General features: G+C 50.2%; 1 non-coding gene across 1 annotated transcript; it reads left to right on the plus strand.

Annotated features, from left to right (window-relative positions):
- Positions 1–11,907: 11,907 nt before the first annotated feature.
- TRNAP-GGG lies at positions 11,908–11,980 on the plus strand. The gene has a single exon. It is a non-coding gene; the product is annotated as a tRNA-Pro (tRNA).
- Positions 11,981–12,245: the final 265 nt, after the last annotated feature.

The following is a 12,245-nucleotide window of genomic DNA, read 5'->3' on the forward strand; positions in this document are numbered from 1 at the left end:
AAGCCCTGAGTCTCTCAGAGCCACCCCACCCCACCCCCTCCAGACACCTGGCCAGGTGACCCAGCCTCTCATAGTAGTCCAACGTGTGTCCAGGGGTGCCCAGGACCCTAGGTCTAGAAGATCCGGTCCCCCAGAACCTTTAGTTGGCCAACAGGGACCCCAGCTTCAAAGGGTCCCTGGTGTGAGCCCCCGGGCCACTCCGGGGAGGCTCAGCTTCCTCGGTCCCCATCCCAGGGACCTCAGACACCTGGCCAGGTGACCCAGCCTCTCATAGTAGTCCAACGTGTGTCCAGGGGTGCCCAGGACCCTAGGTCTAGAAGATCCGGTCCCCCAGAACCTTTAGTTGGCCAACAGGGACCCCAGCTTCAAAGGGTCCCTGGTGTGAGCCCCCGGGCCACTCCGGGGAGGCTCAGCTTCCTCGGTCCCCATCCCAGGGAGACCCAAAGCCGCCCAGCTCCCCCAGCGCCAGGCCCCGGCGAGCCCAGGTGCAGCCCGCCGCTTCCCCGCTTCCCCGGTACCTGTGGGGGGCGGAGCCGAGGATTACTCAGCCTCCAGAATGAGGCGATGACATCATCCTGGAGGGGGTTTGACTAATGGCCGCGCTGGGGGGGGCGGGGAAGTTTACCCGGTAACAGCGGCTGCGGCTCAGCCCCGCCCCCCGGAGAAGGGCCGAGAGGGGGAGACATAAGCACACACACACACACACACACACACACACACACGCACACACACGTCCACTTAGCATCCCCTCCCCCAGGATCCTACATCACCATCACACACATCTTACTGGGACAAGGGCAGGGGGGGGGGAGGTGTTTGTGTGACTGTGTTTGGGTGTTGGAGAGTCCTCTGTAAGTTTGTGGAGTCGGTGTGCTGGGTGTCAGGGTGTTGGCATATGCCAGGGAGGGTGGTGGTTGTGTCAGGGTGCTGTGTGTGTGACCATGTCAGTGTAACAGTTGGTTGTGTGTGTCAGCGGGATGGTGTTGTGTGTCAGCATGTTACCTGCGTCCCATGTGTCACGGGGCAGGTGTGACTATGTGATTGTGTGTCAGTGTGCTATCAGAGGATGTGCTGGTGTCTGTGTGTGAGTGCGATGGTGTGTCTGTCTATGGGTTGTTTGTGTCAGCATGCTGTTTTGTGCGGTGTGCTGGTGTGCATGGGTGAGACGGTGTGTGTCCATGTGATCCTGTTTGTGTGACATTGGGATTGTATACGTGTGGCAATGATGTGTTAGCAGGAAGGTCTGTGAACCTGGGGTATCATTGTATTGTATTCGTGTGGTTGTATGTACTGGGGTAATGCTGTGTCCATGTGCTTGTATCACGATGGTTGTGACTGTGTCATGCTGTGTGTCAGTGGGGTTGTGTGTGTATGCCATGGTGGTGGTGGTGTGTGTACGATATGTCCATGGGATTGCATGGGTCGCTGTGTATGTCAGTGGGATTGTGTTATGTTGCGTGCATTATGATGGTGTGTGTTCCTGTGCTTTGCCGTGTGTCAGGGGGAAGATGTGCATGTGTGTCACTGCTATTGTGTGTGTCTGGACAATGCTGTGTATAGGGGGACTGTGTGCATAACTGTCATCGTATCAGAAATATTGTGTGTCCGTGGGACTGTGTTATACAGTATGTGCCTCTTGCAGTGTTGTGTGTCATTGTGATTGTGTGTCATTGTAAATGTGTGTCGCTGTGGTTGTTTGTCAGAGTGATGTTGTGTGTCCATGGGACTATATACACGGACACATTAATGAGATTGTGTGTCTGTGCAGTGTAGCGAGTCACCGTGATCATGCCATTGTTGTGATTGTGTGTGTCATTGTGACAAACTGACTGTGGTTTATGAGGGTGTCGCTGTGATCACGTTTGTAGCAGATATTGTGTGTCCTAGGGACTAAAACCATCAAGACTGCATGTGTGTGTCATTGTGTGTTGTGATTGTGGGTCTGGGCAGTGCTGTGTGACCCGGGACTGTATTTGTGTCCCTGCGATTTGGGGTGTCTGTGTGATGCTGTGTGTCTGTGTGTCCCTGGGACCGTGTGTATGTCACTCTGTGTGTCACTGTGATTGCATGGGGGGGGCGATGCTGCGTGTCTGGGACCGTGTGTGTGTGTGTGCGTGTGTGTGTGCGCGTGTGTGTGTGAGTGTGTCAGTGCACGCGGTGTCGGGGGAAGGTGCGCGTCTCCAGGCCTCCAGCCTGAGAACAGCGGCGCTGCGCTCTGATTGGCTGCGGCCTCGCCAGTGAGAAGCCGGCGAATCCTGCGGTAACTTGGTAACTCGGGACTCGGCCGCGCCGCGGGGCTGGGGCTGGGGCTGGGCGGGAGAGGCCCCCCCAACTCCCGCAGGCCCCACTCCTGTGGGCGCCCCCCACCCCGGACGCCCCTCCTTGGCTTCCCCTGCTCCCACTGCTCCCCTTGACTCCATCTCGGTCACCTCTGCCCCTGCTGCCCCATCGCTGCCCCTGGGCTCGGTCCCTCCGCCTCTCCGTGGATGTCTCTCCCGCCTCTGTGTCCCTGTCCCCCTCTCTACCTTTGTTTCTGTCCGCCACCTCCCATCGCTGTCTCTCCTTGCCTCTGTCTCCACCATCTCTGTCTCTCCTTGTCTCCCCCAACTCTCTCTTCCGGTCTCTGCCTCTCTCCATCTCTGTCCCTCCATCTCCTTGCCCAGGCTGTCTCTCCTCTCTGTGTCTGTCACCCCTTCTCCTGCCTCAGTTTCCCCACCCCCCTCCCCCCACCCCCTCTCGCCCTCACTCCCACAGCCATGCTCAGAATTCACTTCTCACTCTGCGGAGACCCCCTCTCTCAGCGGTTCTCAACCTGTGGGTCGCGAGCCCTTTGGCGGTCGAACGACCCTTTCACAGGGGTCGCCTAAGACCATCCTGCATATCGGATATTTACATTACGATTCACAACAGTAGCAACATGACAGTTATGAAGTAGCAACGGAAATAATTCTATGGTTGGGGGTCACAACATGAGGAACTGTATTTAAAGGGCCAGAAGGTTGAGAACCACTGCCCGGGCCTCTCTGTTTCATCCTTGCCCCTTCCCGCAGGCCCCGGCTTCTGGCAGCAGGCCCCACGCAGGGCAGACTTCAGGAAGGACTTCCCGCCTCGGTTCGGCACCCGGGCTTTATCACTCGGGCCAGGCGGAGGCCGGGCGGCCCCGTGGCTTCCGGAGGCGCCCGGGCGGGATGAGCTCACTGCGAGTTGGCTAGGATTTCATCAGCTTCCTCCGCCCGAGTTACCCCAGCTCCTCACTTAGCCCGCCCGACCGCTAGGGCGAATCCGCCGGGCGCCTGCTGCCCCCTAGTGGCAAAAGGCGGAAGCGCAGGCGCCAAGAAAAAAAAGCCCACCTTTGCTCCTCAGGGCCCGCTCAGAAATGCTGCAAATCTGGACCTATTTAATCTTCACCTCAATCCCATGAGATAGAGGCTATTTTTTTAAAAAATATATTTTATTGATTTTTTTACAGAGAGGAAGGGAGAGGGATAGAGAGCCAGAAACATCGATGAGAGAGAAACATCGATCAGCTGCCTCCTGCACACCTCCTACTGGGGATGTGCCCACAACCAAGGAACATGCCCTTGACGGGAACCGAACCTGGGACCCCTGAGTCCGCAGGCCGACGCTCTATCCACTGAGCCAAACCAGCCAGGGCGATAGAGGCTATTTTAAATCCTGCTTACAATGGGGAAACTGAGGTCAGAGAATTGAGGTCTGCCTCTAAGGTCACATAGCAGGGGAATGGAGCCTCTGGATTTCCAAGGGGAAAAAAGGGGATGTTTGTTACCAACAAGGTGCCAGTGGGCATTCATTCATTCATTCATTCAAGGACTTACCAGGGAGTCCTCTGTGCAGGCACTGTTGTGGGTACTGGGGATACAGCAGTGAACAAAACAGATGGAATCCCTGTCCTCATGGCGCTAATACTCTGGTCTGGGGAAGACAGACAATGAAAGACACAAGCAACAATACGAAGTGAGTCTTGAAGTAGAAAAAGGAAGCAGGGAAGGGGGCTGGAGAGTGTTGAGGGTGGTCTTATTCACTAGGATGTCCAAGGAAGGTCTTCCTGAGAAAGTGATGGTTGAGTAAAGGTCCAAAGGAGGTGAGGGAGCAAAGAGCGCCCCAGACAAAGGTCAGGGCAGGTGCAAAGGTCCTGAGGCCAGAGCAGGCACATCCAGGACAGCGAGGACCTATTGAGCAGCTGGAAGACCTGGGATTAAGGGGAGGGAGAAGGTGTGGGGGAGGAGGTCCGAGAGGGGGCCAGATCACGGGGAAGACTTGAACTTTTACCCCGAGTGAAGTGGAAGCCACAGGAAGGTTCTGAGCAGAGAAAGGACGTGAGCTAATTTAGTTCTAAAACGCGCCCCCTGGCGGCCAAAGTGGAAAACAGACTGTGAGTAGAGAGCAGGGAGCAGAATCAGGGAGGAGAAGTCGGATTGAAGGTGGATTAGATGGGGATTAGTCGAGGCATTGGGTGTGGATGTGGGCGGGGGCAAGAAGAGTTTGGGGAGCTCCTGGGTTTGACCTTTGACCTAAGCAGCTGGAAGGATGAGTTGGCCGAGGTAATAATAATAATAACGGCAGCTCTCACATTCTGTGCACCTACTGTGTGCCTGACTTCGTTAAATCCTTTTGACTATCCTGAGAAGCAGGAGGTGGAGGTGGGAGATGTGGTAGGATTCTGGATTTTTTTTTCAAAGACACACTTTATTTTATTTTATTATTTCAGAGAGGGAGAGATAGAAACATCAATCTTGCATGCCCCACATTGGGGATTAAACCCGAAACCCAGGCATGTGCCCTGACCGGGAATCGAACCGTGACCTCCTAGTTCATAGGTCAATGTTCAACCACTGAGCTACACTGGTCGGGCAGGATTCTGGATTTATTTAGGTTTATTTATTACTTATTTTGTTGTTGTTTTTTTTATTTGCTCAGTAGCTATTTGTGGAGTCAATGGATAATAGCAATAATAGCAAACACATGTAGTGTGTGTCTGGCACTGTTCTCAGCATTTTACCTACCATCACTCAGCACTTTACTTGATGCTTATGCTGCCTCCTCCAGGCAGCACCCCCTGATTGCCTCCCTGTCTACCCCCCCCTCCCCACCCCTCCCGCATAGGAGGTTATCTTGTCCTTACCTCGGACTGTGCAGCTGGCCTCAGAATATGTGCTGCCCTTTGCCTCCTATTAGGCCTGGCTGGGCCTGCCTCAGTCTCCCTTTCCATCTTACAGCTGGTGAATGGAGCCATCATATTCCCTTTCTCCCCCTGGGACACCCCCATATTCACCTAGCTTGCCCCTGCGTTTCATTCTGGTCTTTGCTCAAAATGTCACCTCCTCGGAGAAGCCTTCCCGGGATTATCTCTGTCCCCTCGCCCTTCCTTATTTTGCTCCACATCACTCCTATTCCATATGAATTTGTTTAGCTGTTTACTGTCTGCCTCCTCTTGGAGAAAGTAGCTCCATGGCGGCAGGGACGTGCCTCCAGCACAGCTCTACATTCGGAAGCCCCATTGCACACATCTAAAAACTAGAACGAGGCCCGGTACAAAACAAAGTAGCTTTTATGTTTCTAGAACTATTTGTTGAATGAATGCCTGTCCCACCGCTAAAGCGGCTGGGAGTGTGCCATGCCGCCCTCTGGTGGTGAATGGAAAACTTGAACCGCGAAAATCAGCTTGCTTGGCTATCAAATTTCTACCAGATCTTCATGTAGCCTGATAATTATAGACTAATTCTAGATTTAAAAAAATATGTTTAGATATAGATATAGATATAGACATAGACATATACATAGACATAGATGATATAGATATAGATATAGATATAGATATAGATATAGATATAGATATAGATATAGATATAGATATAGATATAGATATAGATATAGATATAGATATAGATATAGATATAGATATAGATATAGATATAGATATAGATATAGATATAGATATAGATATAGATATAGATATAGATATAGATATAGATATAGATATAGATATAGATATAGATATAGATATAGATATAGATATAGATATAGATATAGATATAGATATAGATATAGATATAGATATAGATATAGATATATTCAGACTGGCCTGATCCGGCCCGCGGGCCGTAGTTTGCCCACGGCTGGGTTAGAGCCCCGGGCCCATGCACCAAAGGGTCGAGGGCACGTATGGGAGTCATGTATCTCTCTCACATGGATGTTTCTCTCGCTCTCCTTCCTCTCTCCCTTTCACTTTCTCTGAAAAGCATGGGAAAAATATCTTCCTGTGAGGATTAACAAAAAATAAAAAAGAAAAGAAAAAATATGTTTTTATTGATTTTAGAGAGAGAAGAAGGGAGAGATAGAAACATTGATGAGAGAGAAACATCAATATCGATTGGCTGCCTCCTGCACCCCTGCTGGGGATCGAGCCCGAAACCCAGGCATGTGGCCTGACTGGGAATCGAACCTTGACCTCCTGGTTCCTAGGTCGATGCTCAACCTCTAAGCCGCGCTGGCCGGGCCTAATCTCTTCTTATAGTGGATGAGGGCCCACCCTCATTTTCACTTAATTCCTTCTGTAAAAAGGCTTGTGTCCAAATAAGGTCACATTCTGAGGTACGGGGGGTGTCAGAGATAGCTGGAGCACTGCACAGCATTGCTGCTCCGAGTGGCTCTGAATCCATAGATTCTTCTGAATTCTCCTCGACGATGCCAAGTATCAGGGCAGATTCCTTCTCGAACCCTGCCCACTGCACTAACTGTTGGGTCCCAGCCCCTCTGCCTAGGGCCGGACCTTCTTGGATGCCGGGTCTTAGATGGAGAAGCCATGAGAAGTTGTGGGTGCCCTAACTGGTTTGGCTCAGTGGATAGAGCATTGGCCTGCGGACTGAAGGGTCGCAGGTTCGATTCCGGTCAAGGGCACATGCCTGGGTTGCGGGCTCGATCCCCAGTAGGGGTCATGCAGGAAGCAGCCGTTCAATGAGGCTCTCTCATCATTGATGTTTCTGTCTGTCTCTCCCTCTCTGAAATCAGGTATTGGTGGGATGTTCTCTCAGGATCATTTTATTTTATTTTGTTTATTTATTTATTTATTTACAGAGAGGAAGGGAGAGAAACATCGGTGAGAGAGAAACATCGATCAGCTGCCTCCTGCACAAAAATATATTAAAAATAAAAAGACGGAGTCTTTGTTGTAGGAACCAGTGGCCATAAGCCATTAGACAAAACAGCTCTTCACAGCAAAGTCCATTCAGGCAACAGCACATCGGCTGGTAACTACATATCTTTCCTACACAGTAGCCTTCATCTCTGTACCCACAGCTGTTATCTGAGCAGCCGCACGCTGCCTCTAGACCAGCGGTTCTCAACCTGTGGGTCTCGACCCCTTTGGCGGGCAAACGACCCTTTCACAGGGGTCTCCTAAGACCATCCTGCATATCAGATATTTACATGACGATTCATAACAGTAGCAACATTACAGTTATGAAGTAGCAACAAAAATAATAATTTTATGGGGTCACAACAGGAAGAACTGTATTTAAAGGGCCAGAAGGTTGAGAACCACTGCTCTAGACCTATAGCTTTACAGAGCAATTGTAGCTGAGCTCTCCCTTCGAGCGACAGCCTCAGTAGCCTCTCCAAGCTGCTCTGGCTCAGCAGCTTCTCCTGTCCCCGGTGCCCGGCACACTGGCTGGTCTCTAGCCTCACATAGTAACTACCTCGGGGAGCTGCTCTGTCTGAGCTCTCTGGCCTTAGTAACATACTTTCCATGCTACTTAGACAAAGGAGGCCAGTTGCCAACAGTGACATCAATCATTAGGCGTCGGCAAGGCACGCCTGTGCAGCGTGCCGTCATTGCTGTCCTTGCACCTGCTCATGGCACCTCAGTCTTGAACATTTGATTAAGATTCCCGTGTTCAGAGTGGCCTTGGCTGTCCGGCATACTATCGACAAGGCCTCTACACTCTAATCAGCCTTGACTATCTGGGGACTCTGGCGTGGTTCCCACAGGGGGGTTAGGACTTCAACATATAGATTTTTTTTTTGTGGGGGGGAAGGGGGACACAAATCAGCCCATAAGAGGGGCTATTATGTTAAAGCAGCCTCGAACATTCTGGCACGTGACATGCCTTTTGGTGAACACGTGCATGCATTTCCGTTGGCCACATCCCTCAGAGGGGACTGGCTGGCTCACAGAGGACGTGTGTGTGTGTGTGTGTGTGTGTGTGTGTGTGTGTGCGCGTGTGTGTGTGTGTGTGTGTGCGTGTGCGTGTGTGAACTGGAGTAGAACTTGCCAAACAGTTCTCAGTGTGGCTGGAGCACTTTACGCCCCGCCCCCAAATGGATGAGATTTCCAGCTGCTCCAAATCCTCATCAGCTCTTGATAGTGTCAGTCTCTTGAGTTTGAGACATTCTGTGGTTGGTAAACAAAATCTGATTTGCCTGGTTTTAATACAGCCTGAATTTCCCATGGATGCAATTACTTTTAAAAAAATATATTTTATTGATTTTTTTACAGAGAGGAAGGGAGAGGGATAGAGAGTTAGAAACATCGATGAGAGAGAAACATCGATCAGCTGCCTCCTGCACATCCCCACTGGGGATATGCCCGCAACCAAGGTACATGCCCTTGACCGGAATCGAACCTGGGACCCTTTAGTCCCTAGGCTGATGCTCTATCCACTGAGTTAAACCGGTCAGGGCACTTTTTTTAAAAAAATGATTTTATTGATTTCAAGGAGGAAGGGAGAGGGAGAGAGAGAGTCATGGATCGGCTGCCTCCTGCACGCCCCACACTGGGGATCGAGCCTGCAACCCGGGCATGTGCCCTGTCTGGGAATTGAACCCTGACCTCCTGGTTCATAGTTTGACGCTCAACCATTGAGCCACGCCAGCTGGGCACTTTTTTTTTTTTTAGAGAGAGAGGAAGGGAGAGAGAGAAAGGGAGAAACATCGATTTGTTGTTCCACTTCTTTATGCATTCATTGGTTAATTCTTGTATGTGTCCTGACGGGTGATCGAACCTACAACCTTGGCGTATGGGGATGACTCTCTAACGAACTGAGCTACCCGGCCAGGGCCACAACTACTTTCTAGGAAATATTGTACTATGTTTTGTTCAGAAATCAACCAGGGGTTATTCACCCTTCTTGATAATCGCGTCCCCACTGCAACCCCACTTCCGGCATCAAAGTCACATCAAAGAGGTCCACCACAGCATCTGTGTCAAACTGCTGTAGCAGCTGCTGCATTCTCTCTCTCTCTCTCTCTCTCTCTCTCTCTCTTACTTAGCCCTTTCTCAGCATCTCAAATATAACAAAAGGGACTGACATTATTCCATTGGCGATTTTTCTAATTCTCTTATACTTCAATATATTCATTATAAGTAGGTGAAAGCACTTGACCATTTATTTATGTTTTTCAGTGTAGTTGTACTAATGCATTGTTACATGTTTTTCTTTATTATAAATTACTTCATTGCTATTTGATGTTAGCTAGGTTATTATGTTGATTTTTTTTAAATGATGTATGCCAGTAGGACACACTATCTATGCATTTCATCTCATAGAGTGGGGTTGGGACCTGCTGTCTAATGGGTTGGGGGGAGATTGTAAAGGCTCCGTGAGAATCGGCTGCTTTACTTGTTCAGTATGTACTGAGAACTACTGTGTGCATGGCCCTGTCTGGACAATGCTGGGGATGCAGCGGTGACAGAGACAACCCCAGCCCTGCCCCTACAGGGCTCAGAGTCTGGGGAGATACTGACCTGTTCCGGGACAGCGAGGCCCCTGAATGGACTGGGCTGGGCTGAAGGAATCTGGGGGGAGTAGGACAGCCCAGAGGGCCACCTGCCCCAGCCTGGGGTCAGGGAGGGCTTCCTGGAAGAGGTGGTATCTGAGCTGAGCCTGGAGGATGAGGAGGACTTAACTAGAGGGAAAGGCTTGGAAAGGTGTTCCAAGCAGGAGGAACAGCCTACGCCAAGGCCCAGACAAGAGGGAAAATGTGTTGTGTTCAAGGAACCAAACGCTTGTTATGTAGCTAGAGACGGGGTTTCTCACCTCGGCTCGCTGTGCCTGGGGAGCCTCTTCTGTCTGCCGTGGCGTCCGTACAGGGAGGCAGATGAAGTATAAGCTCTGGCCCCTCACTCCCATGGCTCTGCCCACACCCTTGGAGGTGCCCTTGAAGTCTTACTTTTTGCTGTTGTTAATCATCACCCGAAAACATTTTTCCCATTGATTTTGATTTTTTTAAATTGATTTCAGAGAGGAAGGGAGGAGATAGAAACATCAATGATAAGAGAGAATCTTCGATCTGCTGCCTTCTGCACATCCCGCACTGGGGATCAAGCCTGCCCTGATGGGGAATCGAACTGTGACCTTCTGGTTCATAATTGATGCTCAAACACTGAGCCACACTGGCCAGAATCCATTGATTTTTAGAGTGGGAGGGAGGGGGAGAGGAAGAAGGAGAGAGAGAGAGAGAGAGAGAGAGGTGAGAGACAATTGGATTGGTTGCCTATAGCAGGGGCTGGGATTGAATCTGCAACCCAGGTACATGCTCTTGACTGGGAATTGAACCCACAACCCCTTGTTGCCTGGGGCAACACTCTAACCACTGAGCGGAACCAGCTAGGGCTAAGTCTTGCATTCTTTTATTCGTTTTCAAGAGGGCTTCCTACCTGTGTAAACTTCAGGCCCTACACAACCTGGGTCCACCTCTGTCCATTCTTGATAGTAAATTAATCTTTGATCCAGCAATTTGTCTTTTCAGAAGTCATAAATGGTCTCCATTTATCGAGAACTTAACAATATTTCAGGCCTTGTGCCAAACACTTTATATGTATTAATTCATTGATCCACTGAATTCTGCACAACAAACCTGGGAGGGAGGTGTCATAATCTCTATTTTACAGATGAAAACGCTGAAGTCCAGAGAATTTTCCTATATTCCCCAAGGTCACACAGCAGTAAATGACAGAGCCAGGATTCAAACCCATGCCTCTGGCTTCAGAGTCCAGGCTTATCATATAATTATGAGTTCTTTTTAAAAAAAAATGTTTTTATTGCCCTAACCGGTTTGGCTCAGTGGATAGAGCGTCGGCCTGCAGACTCAAGGGTCCCAGGTTCGATTCCGGTCAAGGGCATGTACCTTGGTTGCGGGCACATCCCCAGTAGGGAGTGTGCAGGAGGCAGCTGGCCAGTGTTTCTCTCTCATTGATGTTTCTAACTCTCTATCCCTCTCCCTTCCTCTCTGTAAAAAAAAAAAAAAATCAATAAAATATATATTTAAAAAAAAATGTTTTTATTGATTTCAGAGAGGAAGGAAGAGGGAGAGATAGAAACATCAGTGATGAGAGAGAATCATTGATACGCTGCCTCCTGCAGGCCCACTACTGGGGACCCAGCCCACAATCCAGGCATGTGCCCTGACCAGGAATCAAACCCTGACCTCCTGGTTCATAGGTCGATGCTCAGCCACTGAGCCACGCCGGTTGGGCATGAGTTCTTTTTGAGCAAAGTTACAGACCACATGCAAACAAAGATGTGTGCTTCTAGTTCAATGCAGCATTGAGGGCAACCTCCCCAAACTGGGAACCACTCAAACGTCCACGAGACCAGGTGGGGCAAATTATGGCCCATCTACAGGATGGAATTTTACCCAGCCGTTTAAAAGGTTAACCACCCCTTGTTAAGTTAAAGATACAGAATTTCAGTGAAGTATATCTACCTTTTCTTTTATTAAGAAGGCAAGAAAATAGTAGTAATAAAGATTTACTCATTCAATCAACATTTGTCGAGAGCCTGCAATGCACAAGGCGCTGTTGGAGGCACTGGGACAGAGCACGGTGAACAGGTGATGTAGTACAGAGACTGACTGTGGACAAGACAAGTAAGAGATACAGTCGCCCTGGCCGGTTTGGCTCAGTGGATAGAGCGTTGGCCTGGGGACTCAAGGGTCCCAGGTTCGATTCCGGGCAAGGGCACCTGCCTGGGTTGTGGGCTCGATCCCCTGTGTGGGGTGTGCAAGAAGCAGCCAATCAATGATTCTCTCTCATCATTGATGTTTCCATCTTTCTCTCCCTCTCCCTTCCTCTCTGAAATCAATAAAAATATTAAAAAAAAAAGAGATACAGCCCTGACCGGTTTGGCTCAGTGGATAGAGTGTTGGCCTGGGGACTCAAGGGTCCCAGGTTCGATTCCGGGCAAGGGCACCTGCCTGGGTTGTGGGCTCGATCCCCTGTGTGGGGT

Source organism: Myotis brandtii, unplaced genomic scaffold, assembly GCF_000412655.1.
Source record: "Myotis brandtii unplaced genomic scaffold, ASM41265v1 scaffold114, whole genome shotgun sequence".
NCBI lineage: Eukaryota > Metazoa > Chordata > Mammalia > Chiroptera > Vespertilionidae > Myotis > Myotis brandtii.